This window comes from Ailuropoda melanoleuca, chromosome 14 (genome assembly GCF_002007445.2).
Source record: "Ailuropoda melanoleuca isolate Jingjing chromosome 14, ASM200744v2, whole genome shotgun sequence".
Taxonomy (NCBI): domain Eukaryota; kingdom Metazoa; phylum Chordata; class Mammalia; order Carnivora; family Ursidae; genus Ailuropoda; species Ailuropoda melanoleuca.
The window spans coordinates 87,846,844-87,872,664 of NC_048231.1; the positions used below are offsets into that span (position 1 = coordinate 87,846,844).

The window sequence follows — 25,821 nt, forward strand, 5'->3', positions numbered from 1 at the left end:
AGATGCAGAGAGGAGACATTTTTATTACAAAATGAGTTTGCAGATTTTCGTTGCTGTTTTTCTCACTGAATTTCCTTTTCCTCTCTATGCATGTGTTTTCTTTTTCTTTTTCCTAATTTTGCTTTTTAACATGTGAGTTGAATCAGTGTGTCTCATCCACACCCTACTACCACATTTTCCTTCCAACAGCTGCAGAAGGAATACCAATGACCCTAGCCTGGCACTCAAGGCCCTCTGTAATCAGATTTCACTCATTCATTATTCATTTATTCTTATGTTCACTTATTCATTGTTTTCATTAAACTTGTTTTTATTAAGCATCTATTATGTCTGCAGTATAATGATAGAAGTGGAAACGCAAGAATAAGATATATTATGTACACCAAGGAACTTGGAGCCTAGCATGAAGCACACACAATAACTATTACAGGAGGGAGCAATTTATGAGGCACCAAGGGACCGTTGAGAACAGTGTGCCTAATTTTGCCTTAAAGGAGATGGAAAGTGTGAGCAAAGGTTCAAAGCCTGAGTAGGATTTACCAAAGGATATGCAAAATGGGGTGACAAGGGCTGTTAAAAGTAGTGGGAATTCTGTGAGCAAAGTCACTGGGTGGAGAAGGAAAAGATGGGCAGAGCGGGAGAACCCAGTATAACATTTCCATATGGTCCTGCTGGGGTAGGTAGATCAGGGGTGAGGATTGAGATACAGAAGAAGAGAAAGGTTGGCAACAGTATGTCCACATAAGGCCAGGGGAGCTCTGCTAGGATGTTTGGATTGTTTCATGGTTTGCTAGACATTGAAATATTTTAATTAAGATTCTAGATCTAGTTACTCTAGAAAGATTCTAGTTGACTTGTATTTTTGTAAAGTCACTTGAGTATGTAACATGGAAGCCATGCCCAAGGAGCTCCATTTCCATCATTTCCCACCATTCCGCCTTTTCCCAAAGCTTACTCCATTCAACTGAATCATGCACCATCAAGGAACTATTTCTCCAACCCAGGTGTGCAAGAAACAAGCCTCTCCGAATTATAAGTCCCCTTTTCTCAGGAAATGCAGGGTCCTCCTCCCCTTTTCCCAAGATTCTAAGTTCTTCCAGGGTGAGCGCCTGGAGAATCTGACAGCTATTTTATTTTATCTGCTCTATGCTTTTGTAGGGGACCCATCCTGTGCTTTTACGCCGTAAAGCACCAGACTCAGTGTAGACAATGAAACCAATCCCTACTGAACAAAAGGTTACTCTTCCTTCATCAAATCTTTGTTCTCCACTGAAGGCTTTGCACCTAATATTTCTGCAAGCCTTTTTGGCCAGTATTTTGGGTAGATCACCTGGAGATCCTGTTATTTTTCAAATTCTGAGTCAAGTCAGTATGGGGTGGTGCCTGAGCTCCTGCTTTCTAACAAGTTCCCAGGTAATGCCGATGCTGCTTGTCCACAGACACGGACCACACTCGAAGTAGCAGGGATCTGCCTGTTAATTATATCCTACTTCTCCTAAGATGTGTCTTCTCTATTATTAATCTATTATTTGGGATTTTTAAAAAAATCATTCAGTTAATTCACATAACTCAAGAATATTAGATCTTTGAAAGCAAAGAATATGCTTTCCACATTCTTATAACTTCCACGTGACCGTTAGCTAATCTAACTGATGGCTTATTCCAAGATTTGCTGATCTTATGCTTCATGCGGCTTTTCAGCCCTTTCCTAGCTGTCGGCTATCCCCAGGATTCAGCTCAAACTCCTCAGATCATGTTGAAAGAGTGTGACCTGGCCCCGGTTCCCTCTGTAGCCTGATCTGCTGCACCCCCCCTCCTGCTCTGCACCCCGCCATCACATATCGGAAGTTTTCTTATGCCTCGAGGGCCTCAGGGGGAACACCTGTCTAGCATGCTAGAAGGTGCCTCCCCTGAGGCCTCTGAGGAGATAAGGAAAGGCTGGGAACCATGTCCCGTTTCTTTTGCCCTTGACTTCTATCCTGGATACAAGGCTCTCCATAACTCGGATGCAAGCATGGCCTCTCCTGGGATGAGAGGCAATGAGAAGCTGAACCATGTAGCCTGAGGACTGGGCAGTCGCTCCCTTCATTCCTCAGGGCCTCTATCCTCTCTCTACCCTCTCTTCCCCATTGTGTTTCCATCCGTGCACTGGCTATGTCCACCTTTGGTGAACTTCTTCCATCCTCTGGTCTAACTCGAATTACTTTTCTCTCGCTACATTTTCTAGCATGAGAATTTGGGCGTTTTTTTTCTCCCCCCAGAATATTCATCTGTGGCCATTGTTTCTCTTCATTAGTTTTTCTTCTAGGCCTTCCATCCTAGCTCTCTTTCCTTTTGCCTTCTGGGTTCCACTGTCCTGATGGTAACATGGTGCCTGGGTAACAGTGAACAGCCCTCCCTTCCTAACTGGCCAAGACGGACGCTGCGTGCTTGGCTTTCGAGTTTACTCCTCTTGTATCAAACCTTGTCCTATAAAATTGGATGTTATGTTTTCATGGCCTCCCAAATACCATTTAGCATGGCTTCATCTCTTTCCTCATCTTAATTAAAGCCTGTTACACTCACATGTACAAATTAAAACAAATTTTACATACATTCCCTTTATGTTTCCTGGCGATTTGCATGTGAGCGTGGAAGGGAGTACATGACCTGAGGATGTTACAGCCTACAGCCGCTCCCTGCTCTCGAGGGCCTGCAAGGGGTTTGCTGGAAGGCCATTCAAGGGGCCTCAGGGCTGGGATCCCGACAAGCACTGCACCTGCCGGGGGAAGTGATCCAATCAGAGCTTGTTGGGAGGCAAAGTGACATCAGTGAAGATCTCCTCCTTCCCTTATCCCACCTAAGCCACCAGAAATCTAGACTCATCAGAAACTTAAAGGAGATCCTCACCCAGCTGCTTTCTCCCCTACGGTACTTGCCCATCATTACACTGGTGGCTTAGGGCTTGGTGTGAGGGTTTCGTCCAGATATGGTGGGTTTCGGGCTCTGGAACATTCTTCCTTTTAAGTGGTGGCCTGAAACGGGCCGCCGGAAGACACAGGCAAGAGTGCTTTTAAGCTCTTGAGAGGATATTAGTGTATTGCCCAAATGTCCTCTTGGGTAGATGTCTGTTTTCCTTATGCATTAGATTAGCATACGAAGGCTATGCTTTCTCATAAATAGTGAGGAAGAGCTGGGCCCCTTGGCAGGAATGGCCAGGTTCTGCTAAATCAGGATGCACCACAGGGTAGTCCCACTTTACTCTGGTTCATAATCATAAACCCAAAGAAATGAGATGGAACCCAAAGGAATCCAGCTGTGGTCCACTGAGCATTTTAATCAAAAGTGAGCTTTACTCTTCAACAACCACACTGTCCTCCATGGAGACTGTATGTCCAGGAGCAAGAAAGGAACCATTGCCATGTAGGTGTGACTACATGAGAAAGAGATAAGCTAAACCGAGAAGTCATCAGAAACGCAAAGGGGAAGTTTGGTAGATGACAGGGATGGACAGTACAAAGGAATGCCACCATGCACCCGGAGCTCAGGCTTCTGCTCTGCACTGTCACTTTGGAAAGAATTGTGACCATTGTTTCAACTTTATAATAACTTTCCAATGCATTAAAACTGCCCGTAACTCGAGGCCCCACTTTCATATAAAAATTAAAAAATGTATTGATCCACTGCCTCCTTTACATTTCAATTTAAGGGTGATAAAAGGAAGGAGCTGTACTTTTCTTTATATCACTTTCCCGCAAAAGGGGGAGAAAACAAACACAGGTGCTTTAAATTTTCAAGGTGCAAACTAAATTACACGATGCCCAGGAGTGTGCAGTAGCATTTCTTTGTTTGAGCATGGAATAAAAGACAGATAATTAGGAAATTGGGAGTCTATTAATTTTCCAAATTTACTCATGCAAGAACCACTGAGCTATGGTGATATTTGCTTACCTCGTCATTATGCAAAAATATATTAGCTAATTATTTTGACTAATGCAATTAAGATATGCATATTTAGCATAAACCATACAATAGAAATGTTACAGTCAGCAATTGCTGGGTTGCGCTCATGGGTAGCAGAGAGGCAAAAGTCCCTGCTCAGTCTCCAATGGTAAGCCACTAGATTGCTACAACTCTGTCGGCACTGTTATTATTAGTTTGGTTGCAGTAATTAATTTACTTTACAGCATGACTAGGTGGCACAGCCAGCAGTGGTATTAATTTTTGTTATGAGACACCTGAAGATGTCAGCTTTCGAGCAGTAGTGTCTGCACCTTTAATTGCCTTCATCAGTGGAAACGCAGTATCTCTTTCAGAGATCCAATTAAGAACACTATTGTTATTTTTCTTTTCTCTCTAACCCTTACTAATGAATACAGGAGCTAGTGAATGTTAAGGTGCCCTCTGTAGCCAAGAGGGGCATCTTCTCTTCTTCACCTGGGAACCCCACCGAGCCCGGAGCTCCTGAATGACAGAATGACACTTCACAGCATCTCCTGGGGCTCCATCGTCCCACCAGCCCTTGCAACCTAAAGTGTGAACCAGCCTGGGCCCATCTCAGACCCTCTAAGTCACAATCTGCATTTTAACAAGATCCCCAAGTGATGAGCTTACACATGAAAGTTGGAGAAATGCTGCTGGAAAGAGGGGACCAGAGCCAGGCATGCACCTAAAGGAAGGTGGAATGGTTGAATGCTTGGTATGACATAGACTGTGCTGGAAAGGCACCCGTGGACAAACCCATGACCTCCGGTGTCTATCACTTATGGAAGCATTTCAACCTGTGGGAATTTCATAATACAATTCACATGCTGTTGAGAGACTAAGTTTTTTCTTGGCTCTCATTTTACCCTGTGCCAACTTAGAGGATGGAAAACTGAAGCAGGGAAGATGCTGGAGAGAAAAGGCCAAGCAAGGAAAAGGGTTGGAGAGAGAGTGTAAGGAAGATGATCTTCCATCTCACAGTTGTGGTCCAGGGAACGGCCCACATTGCTTTCTTTCTGGGCTGCAGCACAATCTTGTCGAAGGATGTCAGCTAGGTCCTTTTAATGCCGTGTCTCGTGTCACGTGTCCTACAACCCCCAGTTAGTGCTGGATCTTTCTCTCCTTTTTGGTTCTTTCTCCCTTTGTCCTCACTCAGGAAGACTTACAGGTTCATGTGACAGGCTTTATGTTAGTCAGATTTCAATTTTCCAGAATTTTCCTCTCTGGCTTATCTGGACCAGCTCTCTCCTCTCTATTCACCCATATTACATGGCATCTGATCCTTCTGGAAAACAGCATGGAGATCTTTTATTCCCATTCCTGGCCACAAACTGGCCCTCCATTCACACACAAGTGCATCCAAAATCCAGCCTCTATCATCTGTATACACACTTTATGTCAGTTACTAAAATTTTGTGTCTGTGGAATCAAGCTCTGTTTATTGTCACCTGTCTAACTTCTAATTATCTAGGCCAGCCTAGTTTTGTAATCAGTGAGGTGGCCATTAGCAAATGAAAGAACCCCTTTACTAGTAAAAGCAGCAGAACCAATGAGCAGAAGAGAAGCATTCAAACTTCCAGAAACAGTCACCTTATACACTCCTGTTATGGGTTGAATTGCATCCTCCCCCCTGAAAAAACTTCATGTTGAAGTCCTAACCCCCATTACCTCAGAATGCAAGCACATTTGGAGATAGGGCCTTCACAGAGGTAATTAGGATAAAAAGAGGTCACTAGGATGGCCCCTAATCCAATCTGACTTGCACCCTTATAAGAAGAGGAAATTTGGACACAGGCACACACAGAGGTGAGACGCCATGAAGACACAGGGAGGAGACGGCCATCTACAAGGCATGGAGAGAGGCCTGGAACAGAGCCTCCCTTCAAAGCCTTCAGAAGAAACCAACCCCTGCTGACACCTTAATATCAGACATTTGGCCTTCAGAGCTATAAGACAACAAATTTCTGTGGTTTAAGCCACCCATCTGTGGTACCTTGCTATGGCCACCCAAGGAAACAAATACAGCTTCTTCAGACAAACAACCAACCCAGAATTTTTGTTCACGTATTTATCCTCCTTACAACATCAAACATTCCACTGTCACATGGTAGGTATTCTATAAACACTCCTTGAGTGAACGAACAGATGAAGAAATGGCTGCATGAATGAATGATTTAAGGAACTATTCCCTGGTGCTGAAAATAAGACACGTCTTCCTTTTTTGGCCCTAATGATTCTGTAAGAACTTGTATGATACATGCCTTCCATCCCAAGGAGAACCAAAAGCTGAACTCTGAACAAATCCCCTGGAGGAAAAAAAAATGTTAGCTTTGGGGTCCCTCTTCCCAGCCACAAGGGGCTTTTTGTTTATCCTTCAAGGAGCCTCCCGCATCCCAAGGAGCATGAGTCAGCCGGGTGGCAAACATATTTGTTTTCACATATTAGTCATATATTTGATAGAGTGTATAGCAAATGTATGTGATAACATAAAATATATTTTAAAATTACAAATTTGGACAGCTGTCATGACATTTGAAAGAGTACATTAAAAATGTTTCTATATCCATTTTTAAATGCCATGCCGAATGGCTCAATTTGTCAGCCTTTCCACATATTTTATATTTTCTTGTTTGTTTTGATTTTTCACAAGGAGCTCACTAGGTGATTTCTGGGCAATTGGTCAAGATTAGTGAAAACTCCACTTTGTACAGAGCTAAATGCAAAGGGGGTTTAAGATGAGCCTGCCCAACTCAAGCCACTTTGCCCTCCTTCAACAGCTGACCTTGAGCAAAACAGACAAGAACTGATTAGGAACGAAGTGGGAGATTCAGCAAACGGGCTGGCAGAGCAGCAAGAAAGGAATACTTGGGGCCCAGGAACTGGCACCTCAAACACCACGTACTTGGGTTGAAGCTGACACCATGTCACGTGTGCCCTAGCCAAGGCGGTGAGAATTGCTCCACTCCTGTCAATTTTTGCCATCAGGGAACAAAAACCTAGAGCAAGAAAACCCAAAAATGCAAATTAAAAAAAAAAAAGCTCCCCGCATTTTCAATGATAACTTTTTAAGAACACTACACAAGCCAAATTAAGCATGTCAAGAGGCCAGGTGTGGCCTGTGGGCTGCCACTTGGCAAACTTTGCATGACTCAATGCTCAAAAAGGCTGGAAATAGGGCCAAAGGATTTCCATACCACACTGGGTTCTCATCACACACCTATTCTAAGGAATTTGGCTTTGGGGCTACCTTATATGTGAACCTACATTATACGTTTATTTTATCTATTATACATATTTTTAATATATTGCATAAAATGCCCATTGTGCAAGAGACAAACATCAACACAGATAACCCAGTGCATTGTACAGCTTTTTTATTGTTGGGTTTTATTGGCAATTACAAGATTTTATTTAGGATGAATTAAAATATTAAAATAGGCTTGCTTTGTCTGAATGTCTAAGAGCTGAGAGTAAGGAGTGGAGGCCCATATGCATGATGGTGGCAGAAGGAAGATTGCCCAGAACCCAAAATTTGCCTCGGATCACCAAGTGTCAACTGTACTGTGACAACGTTAAGTTGTCCTTTGGAATTGAGCTAATCCTTAAACTGTGTGCATATCCAAAACATTAGCTATCTGCTGTCAGGCCTTTATGTGCCACATGCTGAGTTAATTAACACAGAGATGCTTGATACTGGAACCCTCCAGAGGGGAAAACAGAAAGAGGCCCAGGCCTGAGAACAGACAGAGCCCTCAGGGGGATGGAAAACACAGGGGTCTGTTCAGTTTTTATTTCTTGCTGCACTTGTGATACAAGGTCAATGGGTTAGTCAACCCCATTTCTGTTCCATTGTCTGTTGTAACTCTGAGGAAGAATCCTCTATGAATAATGAAGCCTCACTGCCTTCCAAAAATTAGACATCCAGATTCCTGACACTTTTTCTGTAATGGTCGAAGAGAAACGTTCCCCAGAAAACTGGCTTGCCCCTACAGATAGCAGCAATCTACTCGGAGCCATCACAACTCGGCATTTATCTCTGCTCATAGTTTCATCCTTGGACAGGTATTGGTATATAAGTGCATTTAGATACGTTCATGGAAAACATGACCCAATTTTACATTTTTACACTGTGTTGAATGTCTGTACACACAGAGACACAGAGATATCCCTTCTTTTAGGGGCTAGTTAATAGAGAAAGCCATTCTGCCGTCGCCACCTCTAGAATGTAGGATGGTAGTGTGTGTCTCTGAGGCTCATGCCTAGAAGACATGGCACACTTTTGCGGGGAGAGCATATGACAATCGATGGCAAATATCTTCATAACACTGTGAGGGCCCAGGAACTTCTTCTGGACTGGCTAGTAGCCACGGGGATGGAGAAGAAAGGAGCAGGAAGGGTGATACTCTGAAAGATGAAGAGATAAGACTTAGAAAGTAAACACAGTTGACCCTTGAACAACACAGGTTTGAACTGTGTGGGTCTACCTATATGTGGATTTTTCACAGTATGGTAACATAAATGTATTTTCTCAATAACATTTTCTTTCCTCTAGCTTACTTTATTGTAGAAATACAGTATATAATATACAAACATACAAAATACATGTTAATCTACACTTTGTGTTATCAGGAAGGCTTCTGGGCAACAGTGGGCTAGTAGCAGTTAAGTTTTGGGGGAGTTGGAAGTTAGAGGCAGATTTCCAACTGCAGGAGGGATTGGCACCCCTAACCACTGCATCGTTCAAGGGTCAACTGCATAATGTCAATATATCACTAGGGTTTCAAGCATGAATGCTGAGAAAGCTGATGCAGGGGAAGAGAAGGAGCTAGAGAAGTGGGTGGAGAAGAGGTGGTCTGGCATGGCGGCCGGTCACCAGCTGGGGAGAAAGACAGACCTGATTCTTAGACACGTGACCCCAGGGAATGCCTTTAACTCTCTGAGCTGTAGTTTCCCCAACTGTGCATTAGGAACGACAGCATCTTCATACAGTGGTATAAGGATGAAGACAGAAAAGGTATATATCTGAGGCAGTAAAGCACAGCATTTAAAAGCATGGATTCTGGATTAAACACATTCTTTTCCCCATTAAGATTATTTCCTTGATAATCTTGTAGCCTTGGGCAAGTTATGTAAGGACTCCAAACCTCCTTTCCCCATGTGTAAAATTAAAATGATAATAATAGTACTTGCCTCATTAGTTTGTTGCAGGGATTAAATAAGGCAATAGATGTCAATCACTCCAACCAATGCTTATATATAGTAACCACTCAATGTGTACCAACTATTCCTAGGTGGAATGCTTAGCACAGTCCCTGGAACAAAACTAAAGCTCAACTAACAATATCCATGATGCTGCTGATGGCAGCGTGTAGAACTGTGTTCAAACAGCGCTGTAATAGAACATCAGTAAGGAAACGCCACTCAACAGAGATTCAGAAATGAGAAAAGAGCCACAGAATAGCGATGACAACCAAAGTTCCTCTCCACCTAGACTGAGAACACAAGAGATGTCCCTGGCTCATGAGACCCAGGCCAGGTTGGATCATCATGGTTGTGTCCATCACCCTTGCCCTTGGCCATTCTCAAACACAGGCTACAGACTGTGGTTCACAGAAGCACATCAAAGCCCCACAGTGCAATGTTGGAGAAGCATCTCAAACTATACCGACATCTGCCCCACCAGACATCATGGTGCTCGTCTCCCCTTAGCCTTTCCTACATCTCACCCCACAACACCCCCACGACTGTTGCCGCCATCATTTTGGCTAATTCTGCATTAGCCATGTGGACTGTCGGATGGTTTCTGCTGTATTTTGTTGCCCTTTCAAATATTTCTTAAATAGAAGATTGTACCATCTGGTGGACAATCTGCCTGTATGCTATCTCACCTATCACAGCATGGATCCCACTCCTATTAGGGAAGGAGTGAGGAAGAGAGAAGCTGCCTGCTAGAATACTGCCTCTGGCCGCCTGCAGCCCCATTGTCACTGGTCTGCTCCCTCTCTCCCAGTGGCCTGGTTCTGCCTGCACAGCAGTCAGTTTCTGTGTGCAGAGCAGATGTTTCTCCCACTCACTCCATGGCCAGGCTATTACTCATGGGGCGTCAGGTAGCAGATGTCTCCATAGATAGACCTCTTAGACCTGTGCTGACATTTTACCTACATAAGCACCAAATGGTGGTGCAACTACACTTAATAAGTGGGAGATAGAGTGGCTAAGGGTTCAGTTAAATTCGACACAAAAAACTCTACCAAGTAAAAAAATTGATTTAAGGTGTTCAGAATATTAATAATACCTAGGGAAGGAAGGCATCCACAGATATACTGAGGTCTATCTATCTATCTATCTCATACGTCCATGGACCTTGACAGAGAGGTTCATGGCATATGTATTACTTTTTAATCTGCTCCAGAGAACAGCACTTGTGACCAAAGAGAAATGGAGAGTTGGTGTTTTGGGTTTAGGAGATAACACTATTAATGGTAGCATCAAGACTTGAGAACATTCTCTGGTAAACTTCATTTGATGGGAACAACAGCAACTTTCCTGATCTGTTTTTCATTTGGAGGAGAGCAAAGGCCCATGGCAGAATCCCAAATGATTGTCAAGCATGGCAGTTGTCTAGTTGTCAAGAATGGGAAATCTAGAACCAAACTGCTTGGGGCTAGACCCAGACTCTATCTTCTACTAGATGTGTGACCTTGGAAAAATTATATATCCTCAATTTTCTCATCTGTGCAATGGGTACAATAATAGTACCTACCACATAGAGTTATTTGATACAAAAACCTTTATAACACTTCCTGTATGCCAGACACTCCCTTAAATACTTCATAAATCAGTCAAAAAATAGATCCCCCCTTTCCTAAATGGAATCATGGCATAACACCAGTACCTATTTTAAACTTGTGTTCATATCTGCATCTCATGATCCAGGCAGTCAGATGGTCAATGTGACACACCCCCAAACTGAGAAGGCTCAGGATGGACTCTCTTTTCTCCCATACCACATGGATAAAGGCTGCACTCCATGCCTGCTACTGCCTCTTCTGAACCAAGAAAGGATAGGAGCAATTTGCAAGATCAGCAGGAAAAAACTCTCTACATCATTACCATTTAAAATGGCATCTCCCCAGTCATCTAATGCAATTTCTCCCAATATTCCACTAAAATACACATGAAAACACATAATAAAAGGAAAACTCACCATAAAACCAAAAGTGAAGCTCAACAGATGACCTGTGGTCAGAATTCTAATTCTACTAATTATGGATTTCTACTAATTACAATGCTGATGGTACTGGAAGTAGAAAAACCACTGGTGTCTATCATACTTTGTCTCATCAATTAGACAGAGCAGTTCCATCCAGACCAAAGCAAATGAGAAAATTCATTTGTCCCCCAGTCCCTTCTCTCTTATGCCTACCCAGCCATACCAAAAAACACGGTGGCTATTTCTCTCATTGCACAGGAGGTGTTTGTGAGATAATAATTTGAGCTAACATTTATTGATTAGTTACTTTGTGGCAGGAACTCTGCCAAGCACTTCACATATGTTAATGGAATTAATATCCACAACAACCCAACGGAGTGGATGCTTCATTCTCACCCTCATTACAAAGTCAAGGAAACAAAGGCCTAGAGAAGTTAAGTGACTTTGTCAGGGTCTTGTAGCTAATAAATGGCAAATCAGAATTTGAACCTGGGCAGTCTAGCTCTAGAACTTGGGTTTGCAATCACTATATGTGACTTGATTATTCCAATCATTCCTCATATTTCAATACCCACACAGAGAATAAATATTTTTTTAAAAAAATAGATAAGAAAGCACGTGGAAATCATGATGCAAAGTTCATTGTGAAAAGCATAGCTCCTACAAGTAAAGGAATATGGACAATGGAGGGAATACAAATAGCCTTGGTTTCAGCACATGCTTGCAAGTCTATATTTTCCTGAACTCTGCGGGTTCAGAGGGCAAGAGAACTAGGTGCCAGGAATAGGGGAAGGTCTCTCTTTGACCCACCAAAGCCTCTCTCAATGAAGACCAGTTCAACAGGGGAGCCTGAGCTGAGTGGTACAAACATCAACCTGCCCTTCTACTTACATTTCAGCCAGCAGTGGGCAACAAACAGAATCGGGGCAACATCCACAGGTTTTTTTGTTTGGCAAATGGTCCCTCTGAGTTGATGTGGCCTTCTTTGAGATTCAATAAAAAGAAAACTTACACATACAGATAATAGAAAATATTGAATATTAAAGAAATGGACATTATCCTAAAGACTAAGAGGAGAATAGAAAATGATTTACTGTAAGGACAAGAAAAAATAGAAAACTCTTCAATATTCTTGACAGAATTGGAAAAGTCATGATATCTATGAAAGAGCAACAGAAATCTGGAATAAACTGACATGACAATTGAGCTGGACCCTTAAGGAAGAATTGCAAGAAAGCTAAGTTTGCAAAGGCAAAATAAAATTTAATTTAGAGACAATAGAGAGCAGATCTAACAATGTCAAAAATAAAAGCAACAATGTGGGGGACAAACCAGAAAATTTGTTTTGAATGCAAAGGAAAAGCATAGAGATAAAAATGATGAGCGCTAATATGATACACAGGGCAGAACACATAGCTAGAGCTCAGCAATACAGTTATTGAAGGAAAAAGAGAAAAAAAAAAGAACCAATGCCAAAGAAATAAGCGAAGATAAAATTAAAGAAAAATTTTCAGGACTAAGTTCGCCTGCTAACAGGGCTAATCCAATCAAAAAGAAAGAGAGAAAAAAAGATAGAAATTAAAAAGTGATAGAGCATCCGAGAAAGAGGGACAGAGATGAGGGAGATGGAGAAGAAGAGACAGAGAAAAGAGAAACTAAGAGAAAGTGAGATCCAGAGAAAGTGAAAGAGGACACAGGAAAAAAATGTGGAATTACAATCAATTAATCAGTCATTCAAGCATCAAGCAACCCCACAGAAGAAAGAGGCTGCTCCCTGTGGTGGACCTTGTTGTCCCTGAACACCTGCTCTTGTCCTCAGCACATTGGCGTAGGCAGCCTGACCTCCAACTGCCAACCCCCAGGATTCTCTTCTAGTCTTTCTCTGACTCTGCCCTTTCTCTGCCCTTGCAGATGTCTGCTGTGCTGGGGGATCAATATTCCCAGAAGCTGTGTTCATGCAGTAAGAGACAGGATTCGGTGATTCCATACCCCTGCGTCCTCACTTCTCTGAGAGGATAACTTTGGGAAATGTGTTTTTCACTGATTTCCACAATTAATCCAGCAGGATTCAGCTCCAGGTGGATACAGTGGTATCTGGCTTGCTAATCCACTCTAGGACTCACCTTTTACCTGCTGTTTTCCTTCCCTGTCTTGCATCTCCACCCTACTCCTTCACCTGTCAAATAAACTCCGCCCACTTGAATCATAGCCTCTGAGTTCATTGCTGGGGGAACTCAAAACGCATCCTCAATGAAAAACCAACATCAGGCTGCATTGCTTTCAAATACTGAATATCAGAAAACCATGGTACCAAGTTTGTCCAGGATTAGAACAAGTGATTTAGGGCCCATGAATTTAACGCCCAGCCAAGTTGTCATTCATATGACAATTACAGACTGTCCCAAATAGGCAAGAGCTCAGAAAACACTCTTCTTTAAAGTAGTATTTGAAAACTACTTCTAGCCTTTAAAGTGAGGAATTGAAGAAACTGTAGAATGGGGAATTTGTGACATTTGGTGGTTTCCTAACCCTACCCAGACAGCCTTCTCACTGGTCACATTTTGACTATTACTCTCTTATCTGGGAGATTTTTTAGAAAGAAATTCAGAAAGTTTTTAAAAAACTGTGTTTTTTAGAAAACACAGTTTTCTTGTGTTTCCTATGTTTGAAACTGTTATTCAAAGAATGACTTCCAAAATGGAATTTCTAGGGGCGCCTGGGTGGCACAGCGGTTAAGCGTCTGCCTTCGGCTCAGGGCGTGATCCCGGCGTTGTGGGATCGAGCCCCACATCAGGCTCTTCCACTATGAGCCTGCTTCTTCCTCTCCCACTCCCCCTGCTTGTGTTCCCTCTCTCGCTGGCTATCTCTATCTCTGTTGAATAAATAAATAAAATCTTTTAAAAAAAATGGAATTTCTAGTTTGGGCAGGTGGTGATAGTAATAAAAGTAACCAACACATACCAAGTGCTCACTAGGAGTTAGGCACTGGGCAGTATCTTATTTAGTCTCACAATAATCTAATGAGGTAGGTACTGGCGTTATCCTAAAGGAGGAAACTGAGTCACAGTGCATTTAACTTCCTCGAGATGGCATAGCCTGTAAGTGGTTGTGTGGATACAGAAACTGTAGCCTGACTCCAGAGTTCTCTCCATGAATCACTCTGCTTGCCCCTTACAGTATTTCAAGGGAATTCCCAAATATAAGCCCCAATGTACTCTCTCTCATTCTATCATGGGCCATTAGGAAAGAGGACTGTAGTAGGGAACAGAAGATGTTGTCAGATGTTTCCTCCCTCGTCTTTCATTTAAATAGTTCCAGCAAAATGGAGGGGATACCTGCAATGACTGGGAAGATAATCCTATGCAGGGTTATAAGCTATTTTCAAGAACAACCTCAAAATGGCCTTTGGACTGGTGAGTGGCTCTCATTCTAGAGCAGTACTTTCCCATAGACTTTTCTGTGATGATAAAAAAAGTCTAAATGTGTCCTATCCAATATGGTATCTGATAGCCACACGTGGCTATTGCATTCAAATGTGTCTGGTGAGGCTGCAGAAATGAGTTTTTAATTTTATGTAATTTTAATTGAGGATGAGGATTTAAATTTAAGCAGCCACATGTGGCTGATGACTACCACACTGCACCATGCAGCTCTAGAATCAGGAAGGGTTTCCGGACTCCCGTCTCCAGCATCCTCAATTTGCATGGTACCACCTAGAGAAATTCTGCCTCTAACAAAACCTGAAGCTGAAAAGTTGTTCCAACAATCCAAAACAGACGACAGATCCCCTTCAGAACATTTATGGGTCTTAAGGAGGCGCACACACACTCTTGTCTCGCCCATTTTGGTGACTTCACTCCCAAGATGCTGCTGGTGCTGCAGGCGATCTCTCTGGAAATGCTCATGCAATGGTTTCCGAACCACATTCTTTACTCTCCCATTTACCACGGTGCTTCAGAGATTCTGCAAACATTTAATTAGGACTGCATTTGTAAATATGTTCAACCACTCTTCAACAGTAATTTAAGACACTCGAGTGATATGAACAAATGTGAGATCACTAAGTGTAACCTGGTACTCTCAGATTGACTTGTGTTTCTGCCAACTTTGGCAGTCATCTCCTAGGAAATGGGGCATGTTCTGAGGTCACAAAGGAAATGAAATAAAAAACAAAAATCTTACCATATCCCTCTACTTAAACGTCTGAATCAAAATTGTCTCCCTACTCTGTAACCCAAACAAAAATTCATAAATAAAGAGAGTAGAATTGGGAAGTGAGGCTGTTCTAATGGTAACAGTCATCTCTAATCCCCAATTTCAATTTTTTGTGCTCAAGCAAAAGGCGTCAGAATTCTCTTTGAGCGTCTTTAAAATAAACAGAGTTTAAAATCACAGTTGCATGAATTTGTAAATTGCAAAATAAATTTAAGGTACTCAAATGTTCCTTTAGCTGCTTTGCATACTTAAATGCCAAGTAATGTTTCCTTTGGAAAAGAAAATATTTCACTGCTTCAAAAAAAAGTTGACATTCACTGCATATAATGATGAAGGGTCCAGCAAGGTGCAGGGTGACCTCGTGCCTCCATCAAAGTGTTCTTTCCACTCACCCACCTTAAGGTGGGTCTGTGCTACTGGAACTGGGATAGAGAGAGGACAATACGTTAGATTTGAACACGCCACAGGGAGAGAGGCCAAGTGGCCTCAAGGATACTTAGCATCCTCTTGTCAATGTGCTTGAAACCAAACACAGAGGATTCTATTTGACCTTCCAAAGAATCGTATTGTTTGTGGTCATCCTGCACCTTTACCACAGGCGCTCGCTGATTACCTGCAGACCACAATGAACCACAAAACCCACCTTGGGGACACAGAGCCCCGATGCCTGGGAGTAGTTGCTAAGGCTTTAACCATATCTCTCTCCCTCTCTCTTGCTTTTACCATCTCTCTCTCCCTCTCCCTCTCTCTCTGTCTCCCTCTCTCATCCAGCTTATTTTGATTTCCTTACCTTTAGAACTAATTTTCCTCTCTAGACCATACACAATTTTAGTGCCTGCCTGCCTTTTTAAATTGATGAATTGCTGTGACAATTGCTGTTGCATTTTTAAACACACACAAAAAGTGAGGCCAACAACATTAAAACTGCAGTTGGATTTCAATATTTTAAAGAACACACATTCCAACCGGGACTTCATTTGGTGAATGTCTGTGGCAATCAGGAACTGTGGGGAAAATGCCTTTGCTAAAGAACTTGAGGGTAAGCATGCAGAATGACGCAAAAGGGACCCCCCAGGAGGGGAATGTACTAAACTATGGTTCATCAGTGTGAGTGAACCCTTCAACAGGCTGATGTCTTCTCTTATTTGATCCTTGTCCACACTTGCTTATTGTGGGATAATTTCTCTAACCACCTTTTCTCCCACAACACCCTGGGAAAAAAAATAAAAAGGGGAAAAAAGGCTGCTTTATTTTACAGCTAATTTGCTGTAAGCACATAGCCCAGCTGCTCACAATGAAGTAAAGGAGGAAATGAGAACAGAGGGAACCTTCTAATGAAGGAGGGTGGGGGAGCGGTAAGGAGATGGAAGAGGAGGCTAGATGCTGTTTGTATGATTAAAGACGAGCAAAAAACAGCGGTAAGCAGATATGTTCGTCTTGAGCCCAAGAACAGAGAAATAAAAGATAAAAAAAAAAATACCGAAGGGCAAATGATTTGTTCGAGCTGGTATTTTAACTGGCCAAAAAAAAATCTGTCTCTTCTTTTCATTATACAAAATTGTATTTTGGATTTTGCTCTCGAACATGTGTTATCATTGGCCCATTATTAATAGACAAGGGATAATTCTAAAAACAGAAGTTAAAAAATTTGCAATTCTGTAAAAGAAAGGGTCCAGAGAGGTGGGTATAACTGATTAGATAGGAAAAGATTTTGATGAAACAATTCGGGGGTCATTGGGAAAATGACATCCTAAAGTGAGTTAGCAGATTTCATGCCTCGTTCTTACAAAATATTTCCTTTTAAAAATAGGAAAGATCAGGGGCGCCTGGGTGGCACAGCGGTTAAGCGTCTGCCTTCGGCTCAGGGCGTGATCCCGGCGTTCTGGGATCGAGCCCCATGTCAGGCTCCTCCTCTATGAGCCTGCTTCTTCCTCTCCCACTCCCCCTGCTTGTGTTCCCTCTCTCGCTGGCTGTCTCTATCTCTGTCAAATAAATAAATAAATAATCTTTAAAAAAAATAGGAAAGGTCATAGTCTTTATTGCACGCTCTCTTTTCTGACAACTCAGCACACACACCCCCTTAGCAAAATCTCCTTTAACTTTTTCTCCTGGGGGCCACGTCAAAATGAGGTACATTTTATACTTTTGTACTTTTTCAAACTGCAGAATGAGATATTCATATGGAAATGAGGAATTTCCTGAAGTTTCAGCTTTCATAATGTAACCCATTTTGGGCAGGGGCAGGAGGGACAGCTTATGAGTTAGAAGAGAAAATAAATAGGTTTTAATATTCAGCTTTACGTAAATGTACTGAATTGGTCTGTATGATAATAGTGCCAAAATAATTAATTTGAGCCTGGCCTTCTCATTTGTCAGGGATAGCAGGTTGCTCTGCTCCCAGGCTGCTGTGAACTGGTAAAAGAATCAGCCTAGCATCCCTGAAAAGCTCAGGGCTCCTCTGTCTCCCCCAATGGAAGCTGAGGCCTAATTTCCTCTGGCCCAGCTGGGGGCTCCATTCGGGCTGGCCTCAGAATCCTCGTTCTGAGGATTGTTCAGGCACCAAGGGAGCTCCTTGTCCCACCTCATATCCTGTAACATTCTTCTGCCTGCTGATCTTCGGAGGAAACCAACATTTTTAGCTGCTATTTGATAGCAGTGACTGGAATTCCAAATTCCTAAATTTAATCCCACTTAGAAATTTGGAATAATTCCTTGATCCTCGCAGTTGGTGAGAAGGCTTGAGGGCCACTGTAGTGAACGGAACACTCTCCTCTGTACAATGAGAGAAAAGTCCAGAAAGTTCTGAAAAGGAAAAATTAAAAAGTAAAATGATAATGCTTGGGGCAGCTTAAATGTATAAATTGCAGATTAGCAAACAAGAGCCTAACTAGATCCAGGTTCAGAAATTAATGACAATAATTAAGAAAATGCCAGAAATGTACTCTTAAATTTAAAAAATTCTGAGCTTTAAGAATAGAATTTTTTAAAGATTTTATTTATTTCAGGGGGAGGGAGAGAGAAAAAGAGAAAGAGTGAGAGAAAGAGAGCACAAGTGGTGGGGGGGGCGGGAAGACTCCCCACTCAGCTGGGAGCCTGACATGGGGCTCAATCCCAGGACCCAGAGATCATGACCTGAGCCGAAGGCAGACACTTAACCGACTGAGCCCAGGTGCCCCAATTTTTTTTAATAGTTGTTGATGGGGGAGGGTGAAACTTGTTGCACTAAACAAAATGCTGATGGGGCAAGAGGAAGATAATTACTCTGTTTTTTAAAGTGTGCTGTACAATTTTTCTCAGTGCTTGGAAAACTGAAACTCTCTCTGGGTGCTAGCCCAAATAGTTGTGGGCCTATTCTGTGTACCTCTGTATAAAAGCTGGGAAAAAATGCTAAAATACAGGGTGGAATGGGGCAGTGGAATACTATACAACTGGAAAAAGTAAGGAAAACTATTTCTACGTAATACTCAGGAGTAATCCCCAGGATACATTTTGTTGAGCAAAAAAAAGGTCAGGTGGATTCCTAATTCAACTTTCATTCTTGCTATTGGTCAAAGAAGATTTCCTATTTCTTGAAATCAAGATTTCCTGATTCAATCTTGGTAACTTGTGTGTTTTTAGGGATTATCTGGGTTTTTTTCCCCTAAGTTATCTGATTTGTTAATATGTAATTATTCATAGTCATTTGTTATCACACTCTGTATTTCTGTGGTTAGCTGTTGTATCGCTTTCTCTTCCATTTCTCATTTCGGTTTTGAGTCTTTTTTTTTCCCTCAATGTATTTAAAGCATTGCCAATTTTGTTTATTCTTTTGGAAAAACTGGTCATTACTTTCAATGTTATGTTACTGTTTATTCTGGTCTCTGTTCTATTTATTTCTGATTTTTGTTTGCTATTTCCTTCCTTTACTGATTTTTTCAGCTAAGTTTCTTCTTTTTCTAGTTCCTTGTGGTGTAATGTCATCTATTTGAACTTTTTTTCTTAATACAAGCATTTGTAGCATAAATTTCACTCTAACATCTGCTTCTGCCACATCCCGTAGGTTTTGGAATAGTGTGTTTTTTCTTCTGCTTTGAGAATACTTTGATTTGCTATTTGATTTGTTATTTGTCCCATTGCTTGTACCACAGTGTGTTGCTTAGTATTTACATATTAAACATTTAGTATTTACATTGTTAGATTTTCCAACTTTGTTTTGTTCTTGATCTTCACTTTCGTACCACTGTGGTTCGAAAATATACTTGGTACGATTTCAGTCTTCTTAAATCTGTAATATTTGCTATGTCTCTTTTTTGCAATTTAACCAGGGGCTTCTGTGTACTTGAGGAAAATGTGTATTCTATTTTTCTGGGAAGGAATGTTTTCTATATATCATTTAGAACCATGGATTCTGAAGTATGCTTCAAGTAAAAACAGTCCTTGTTGATTTTGCATGTGGATAATGAAATTTGTTGAAAATTTTTAAAAAATTAAATTTAAAAAAGTAAGGTAAAGAAAATGGGTATAATTTGCTGCTGTGCATCTAAGAAGTTGGAGGGGAAAATGAATATATAAATAAGCATATTTACAAATGTACATATATATAAAGCAGTAATTCTCTATCAGATAGAACTGTGCCCACAGGGACATTTGGCAATGTCTAAAGACATTTTGGGGGCACCTGGGTGGCTCAGTAGGTTAAGTGTCTGACTCTTGATTTTGGCTCAAGTCATGATCTCAGGGTCGTGAGATTGAGCCCTGTGTCAGGCTCCACACTCAGTGCAGAGTCTGCTTGGGATTTTCTCTCTCTCTCTCTCCCTCTGCCCCTCCCCGTACTCTCCCTCTCAAAGAAATAAATAGATAAAATTTTTAAAAAAGAAAAAAAGACAGTTTTAGTTGTCAGAACTGAAGGTATGCTACTGGTATCTAACAGGTAGAGAACAGGGATGCTGCTATAATACATAGAATGACCATCCACAGCAAAAAATTATCCAGTCCAAAATACCAATTTCATCTAGGTTAAGAAACACTGATGTAAATGTGTATGTGTGTGTGTGTGCGCGCACATGAATCTTCTTCTATTTAAAAAATAGAAAGACAAACCATGAAAATATAGAAAATGGATTGTCTTTGGTAAATGAAGGAAATAGGGTGGAGGAAATAAGAATAGAAGCAAGACTTATATGATTATACCTGGTTTTGCAGATTTAACTTTGAAACTATGTAAATGTTTACATAATTACCAAGAAAATTAAATTGTAAAAGAGAAAATCCTGACATTCACCAGCAAAATTAAACACATGAGTCTGTGTTTTGATGAGGCAATGTAACCATACAAACAGCAGTCTGGTGACTTTAAAACACAGACATTGACTCTACAGCCTAATGGAAAACACCCTATGGACAAAAGAGCTGCAAAAATAATCTTAAACTCTTTCCAGATATTTTTGATGATTGTCTTGGTATTTTATTCCAAAACTCTTTTGTATATATTGTAGGATAAAACAAACAATTATTTGTCATCTTTGAGAATCAAGACTTAGGCATAAGAGAAAGAGATACAGAAGAAAGAACGAAAAGTCCTTTAGTCCTGAATATGAACCAAAAATCAATATAGAATCATGACATACCAAAAAAATATTTATTTTCTAGTTCTGTCCACTGAAAAAACCTGGAATCAGTAAACCAACATAGCAGCAATGAGGTGCTCTTAGCCCCCAGATTATGGTTACTAAATACCATTTTCTGGGAGAAATAACTGATTTCAGGTCAGAAGGGAAAATGTACAAAATGAGCCTAAAACATTCTGCCATAACAGAAAGCAAGGAAGCTGCGAAATCTACTAACGTCACCTTAGAAGCTCTCAAAGGCCAGTTTGAAGAGGCTCCTGCTGGCCAAGCATGACACAGTCAGAACATAAATAACATTCCAATGGATTCAAACACATCAAAAATGTTTAAATCCATGAGTTTATGTTTTTTAAAAGTCAGCAACTGGAAAATGCTGAAGAACCAACTAATTATTCTGAAAAAAAAATAATTTGTATTTAAAAAAGCATTTATACTGACTTTCCTATAGAAATTATACATCTGAATAACCAAATCGTTGATAAAGTAAAGTTTCATTTTGAAGATGTACTTTGGATAAGTAATTAACAAGATAAGATAAAATTATAATATTACTGTCCCTAGTAAATGAATGGATCTAGACAATGATTATCAATGGCTGTTCACATCACACACACACATACAGGAAATAGACATCCTATGCCTACCAATGGAAGAAATTCTACTATTTATGAAGTATTCTTGCCAAATAATCAAACCTGAATCCAATCAAGCCTCTAGACCTCACTACTAGTTCTAGAAAATGCAAAGCACAAAGGCACGGCTCCATAGGGATGTGATCGGCAAAATTCAGACTGTGGAAAACTCATCAACAAACAAATTTCAAGGGAACAAAATGATATAGAGGAGGAAATTAATGTATTTTTTACAAATTTAAAAGACATCGAGATGCCTGGGTGGCCCAGTCGGCTAAACATCTGACTCTTGGTTTCGGTTCAGGTCTGATCTCAGGGTTGTGAGATCGAGCCCCACAGCAGGGTCTGCGCTGAGTGAGGAACCTCCTTGGATTTCTCTTCCTCTCCCTCTGCCCCTCCCGCTGCTCCCAAATAAATAAATCTTTTTAAAAAAATTAAAGACATGAATTAATTGTAATATATGGACATTAGTTGGACTCTGATACTAGCAAAAAAAGTAAAAAAATTAAAAAGACTTAGGCAATTGGAGAAATTTGAACACTGACAGGTATTTGATGATATTAAAGACATTTTTAATTCTTGATTAATAATGGTATTATTGTTATTTATTTTTTCTTTAAAAAGTTTGTCTATTTTAGAGTCACATCCTAAAATGTTTATGGATGCAAGAATATGATGTTAGGAATTTGCTCCAAAGTAATCCATTCAGAGCAGGTGGTACAACTGACATTAGCCAAGAGCTGATAATCATTGAACATGAGTGATGGGCATGTAGAAGTTTGCTATACTCATCTGTTTTCATATAAAACTTTAAGTTTTATATGATGAAATGTTTTTAAAAACTTAAAAATGAATAAAAATAAAAGGAATGGAGGTTCCTTAATTTCCTGACACACTAGAAACACTATAGCAATTCTTCTGGTGAAGATGTGCCATAAACATCCTCTGAGAAACATTCTCTTCGAGTCTTAGGAATGTCATCAAAAAAGTTATCTCCCTCTATTCTACACATCTCATCCTCAACCATCTTAGTCCTGTAAAGGATCTTACTAGGAAGTTCTCTTCCTTCCCTCAACACGTAAATGCCCATTAAAACTGGGATGACATCCTTCTGATGGATGCTACCAAAAGTCATCTCTACTATCACTGATTGAACACCTTCTACATCCAGGCCCTGTACATATATTTGCGTTCGTCTTTGCAACAAGGAAGACATTAGTGTCCCCATTTCACAGATGGGGAAACAGAAGCTGAGACAGATGATATCACTTGCTGGTGGCCATGAAGATAACAAGCATTCCGCTGAGGATTTCCATGCAGAAACGTAGAACTCTAAAGACTTGGCTCTGTCCCTTGCACCACAACAAATCCACACGTGATTGTGCTGCTTGGGCTAAATTCCCCCCATTCCCAAGCCCACCAAAGTTATTTTATAACTTTAGTGTACATTGGTGTCACCCAAAGAATTTGTTTAAAGTGCGGAATCCTGGGCACACCCAAAGAGCTTCTGATTCCATAGGTCTAGGACCACAGCCCGGGAATATGCATTAAGCAAAAGATTCTGAGGCAGATGGTGTGGGAACAAAGTCTTGAGAAACACTTCCCAAATCCATTACAATCTTAAACTTCAAATATATTATAACATGATCCTCGGTGATTTTGTTCTTGGTAATACGACCCCTTAAATGAATAAGCAATTCTTCAACCCCTTCAGAAAGTCTCTTTGCTCCTGTTGTCCCTTCCTCCAGAAGAATAAAATGAAAATAGTAATAAACACAATCAGAATAACGAGTGCACTGCAACCGATGTTCTGAGAAGTACAAAGGCCATGTCAGCACTTACCTGCCCTTCTCCATATGGCCTCATCGAGTTGGATTTAAAATTATAGAGTCTAAGAGCTATCATCTACCATTAAGACCCCCAGCCTAATCCTTTGAGTTGAGCTCAACTCTTACCATAACTGAACTCTTCCCAAGTGCCGAGTGCTATGATACAGCAAGCTCTGCACAGACGAATGGGATGCAGGCTTTCCTTTGACAACTTCTAGAAGCAGAGATGTAAACAAAGCGACACCATGTAACAGAGAATAAAGAGTAGAAGACCGCTCCAGAAGGGCCTCATTTCTCCAGGCCATAAGAAGGCAAACATCTCAGCAATGAGGAGTGACCTCAGCAGGACATGGAAGTCTTGCTAACAGAGGAGAAGGGCATGTCTGTAGTGAACAGGTAAGGAAGCAAAGTCCTGGAGAACCCGTGGTCCCCTTGCTACCTTGTTTGGGGCAGCTCTCGGGGAGAAGGAGCTCGGTTTTTTTGAGATGAACAACACCCAGGCCTGGAGGAATTTAAAAAATTCCCTATGATTTTTTCAAGACTCCTGCAGCCTCCCCCAGGCACTCCAGCTTACGTACACAACTCTCCCCCAAAATCCGATTTATTTTTGCTCAGGATTTATCAGCCACAAAAATGGGTTTAACCTTTTGAGCTTCAGTTTGGCACCTCATGCTTTTCCATCCTCAAATGTTGTCTCCCACCCCATCTGGCTGTGGCAAGACTCCTTCAAGGACCAGACATCTCTAAAATTAGGCATCGGCTGAGATTTATGCTGATTCTCCTGATTCAGTCCAGACTTGTCAACTTCCCTGGAAGCAATAAGATAGTTCCATAAATTACTACAGCCTTTAACCGACCAAACTATTTTTAAAGGGTGGTCTATATCAAATGTAATTAAATCTGAATTGTTGCCTCAATAACTCTGCCTCCTTTCTTTTCTTGTTCGCTTATATCCCCAAGTGTATTTAGCTTGCAATGCATTAAGCGTTCAATTCATCATTTTATTTTTCAGCCTCCGGAGGAAAGTTAAGAGCGGTGCCACTTTTCATTTTGGGAGGTGTGGAAACCAAGTCTCAGCATATCACTTCTTAATATGGACCCTGGTTAAGCACACCACCCTGATCCTGTCTCCAGAAAATGTTCAGCACTCATTAATGGATGTGCCCAAGGAATTGAGCACAGGGAAAGTTCCAGGACCCAAGAGCTAAAGCAGATCTTATGTCTCTCAGTTTCAATGATTCTGGCTCAAACATGCCCTAGTGAGTCTTGTGTTACCCAACTACACGAGAGCCACTGGACCCCATGCCTCCCTGAACTAAGCCAGCCTCAGTTTCCCACCTTCTGGCATTCTTCCCAGAGTAGGTCGAAGTAGAGCCATGCAAAGGAAAGGGCCCTAAAAGCCCTGTTCCCCTCCTCCCTGGCCATCATCCCAAATGTCTGAGCATAACCAGGGCTGTGTCCTAAAGAGACAGGATGTACGTAATGAGGGGTCTGAGTTCACTGTTTTGTGCGACTGCTGACAGCTATTAAGTCTCACCCCTCCCTCTTCCAGAGGCGCTCCACATCTGGGCAAGTTGGTAAGGAAATACTTAGTACTCTCTGAGTGCTCTCTCATTTGGCACTGAGGGAGAGTCAAATCCTGCAAGCCTTGTGCCTGGGGACACTCAGCACAGCATGCCCCTTCCCCCATGTCATGGGAGGTTATTAGGGACCTGCCTGAGCGGCCTTCCCTGCTCTCTCCCTTGGAAAAGCATGAGGTACCAAACTGAAGCTCAGAAGGTTAAACCCATTTTGGTGGCAGATAAATCCTGAGCATAAGTGAACGGGACTCTGGGGAGAGTTGCCTATGTAAGCTGGAGTGCCTGGGGGAGTAACAAACCTCTTCATCCCCTTTGGGTGTGCACGGGCCGCCAGATTTGGGGGAGGGTCCATCTGCCTCTGTGTGTAGTCGGAACAGTGTGTTTCCTCCCACCCGAGACCAAGTTCTTCCCATACGAGTCAGTGAAGGAGAGCAAAGGCCCCTGGGCATCTCTCTCACTCTGAGTGGAAACTTGAACATGTCCCCCGTCAGGTTGAAGCCTGCTGAAGCCCTGTTACTTCGCCACTCCTGCAATGGGTTGACCAGAGACCAGAATCCTTCCCTGGCCACAGTCACCACCGTGGTCAGCTGCCTGAGTCCCACCACCCAGTCTTCTCCACACCGGATGCCGCCTACATGTCATTCTCGCCACCCTACAGCCCAGCCCTGCCTCAGGCTCAGTGAGAATCGGTAAGGATCCCTTTCTCCAGGTACTTTACCGCCAGCTGCCAGGAAAAGGTGGTAATAGCTACATAAATCAATAGTGATTGAAACATGAGTGGCT

The 25,821-nt window shown here is 41.7% G+C and overlaps 1 long non-coding RNA gene across 2 annotated transcripts in view; it reads right to left on the bottom strand.

Annotated features, from left to right (window-relative positions):
• The window catches only part of LOC117796053, a 77,131-nt gene that overhangs the window by 45,719 nt on the left and 5,591 nt on the right, over positions 1-25,821 (bottom strand). Inside the window, exon 3 of one of the 2 annotated variants that reach the window (XR_004620394.1) lies at positions 17,416-18,193. The exons of the other annotated variant lie outside the window; for it this stretch is intronic. This is a non-coding gene — a long non-coding RNA (uncharacterized LOC117796053). Of the gene's footprint in view, positions 1-17,415; positions 18,194-25,821 lie in introns of those variants that run through there. 2 annotated transcript variants of the gene reach the window in all.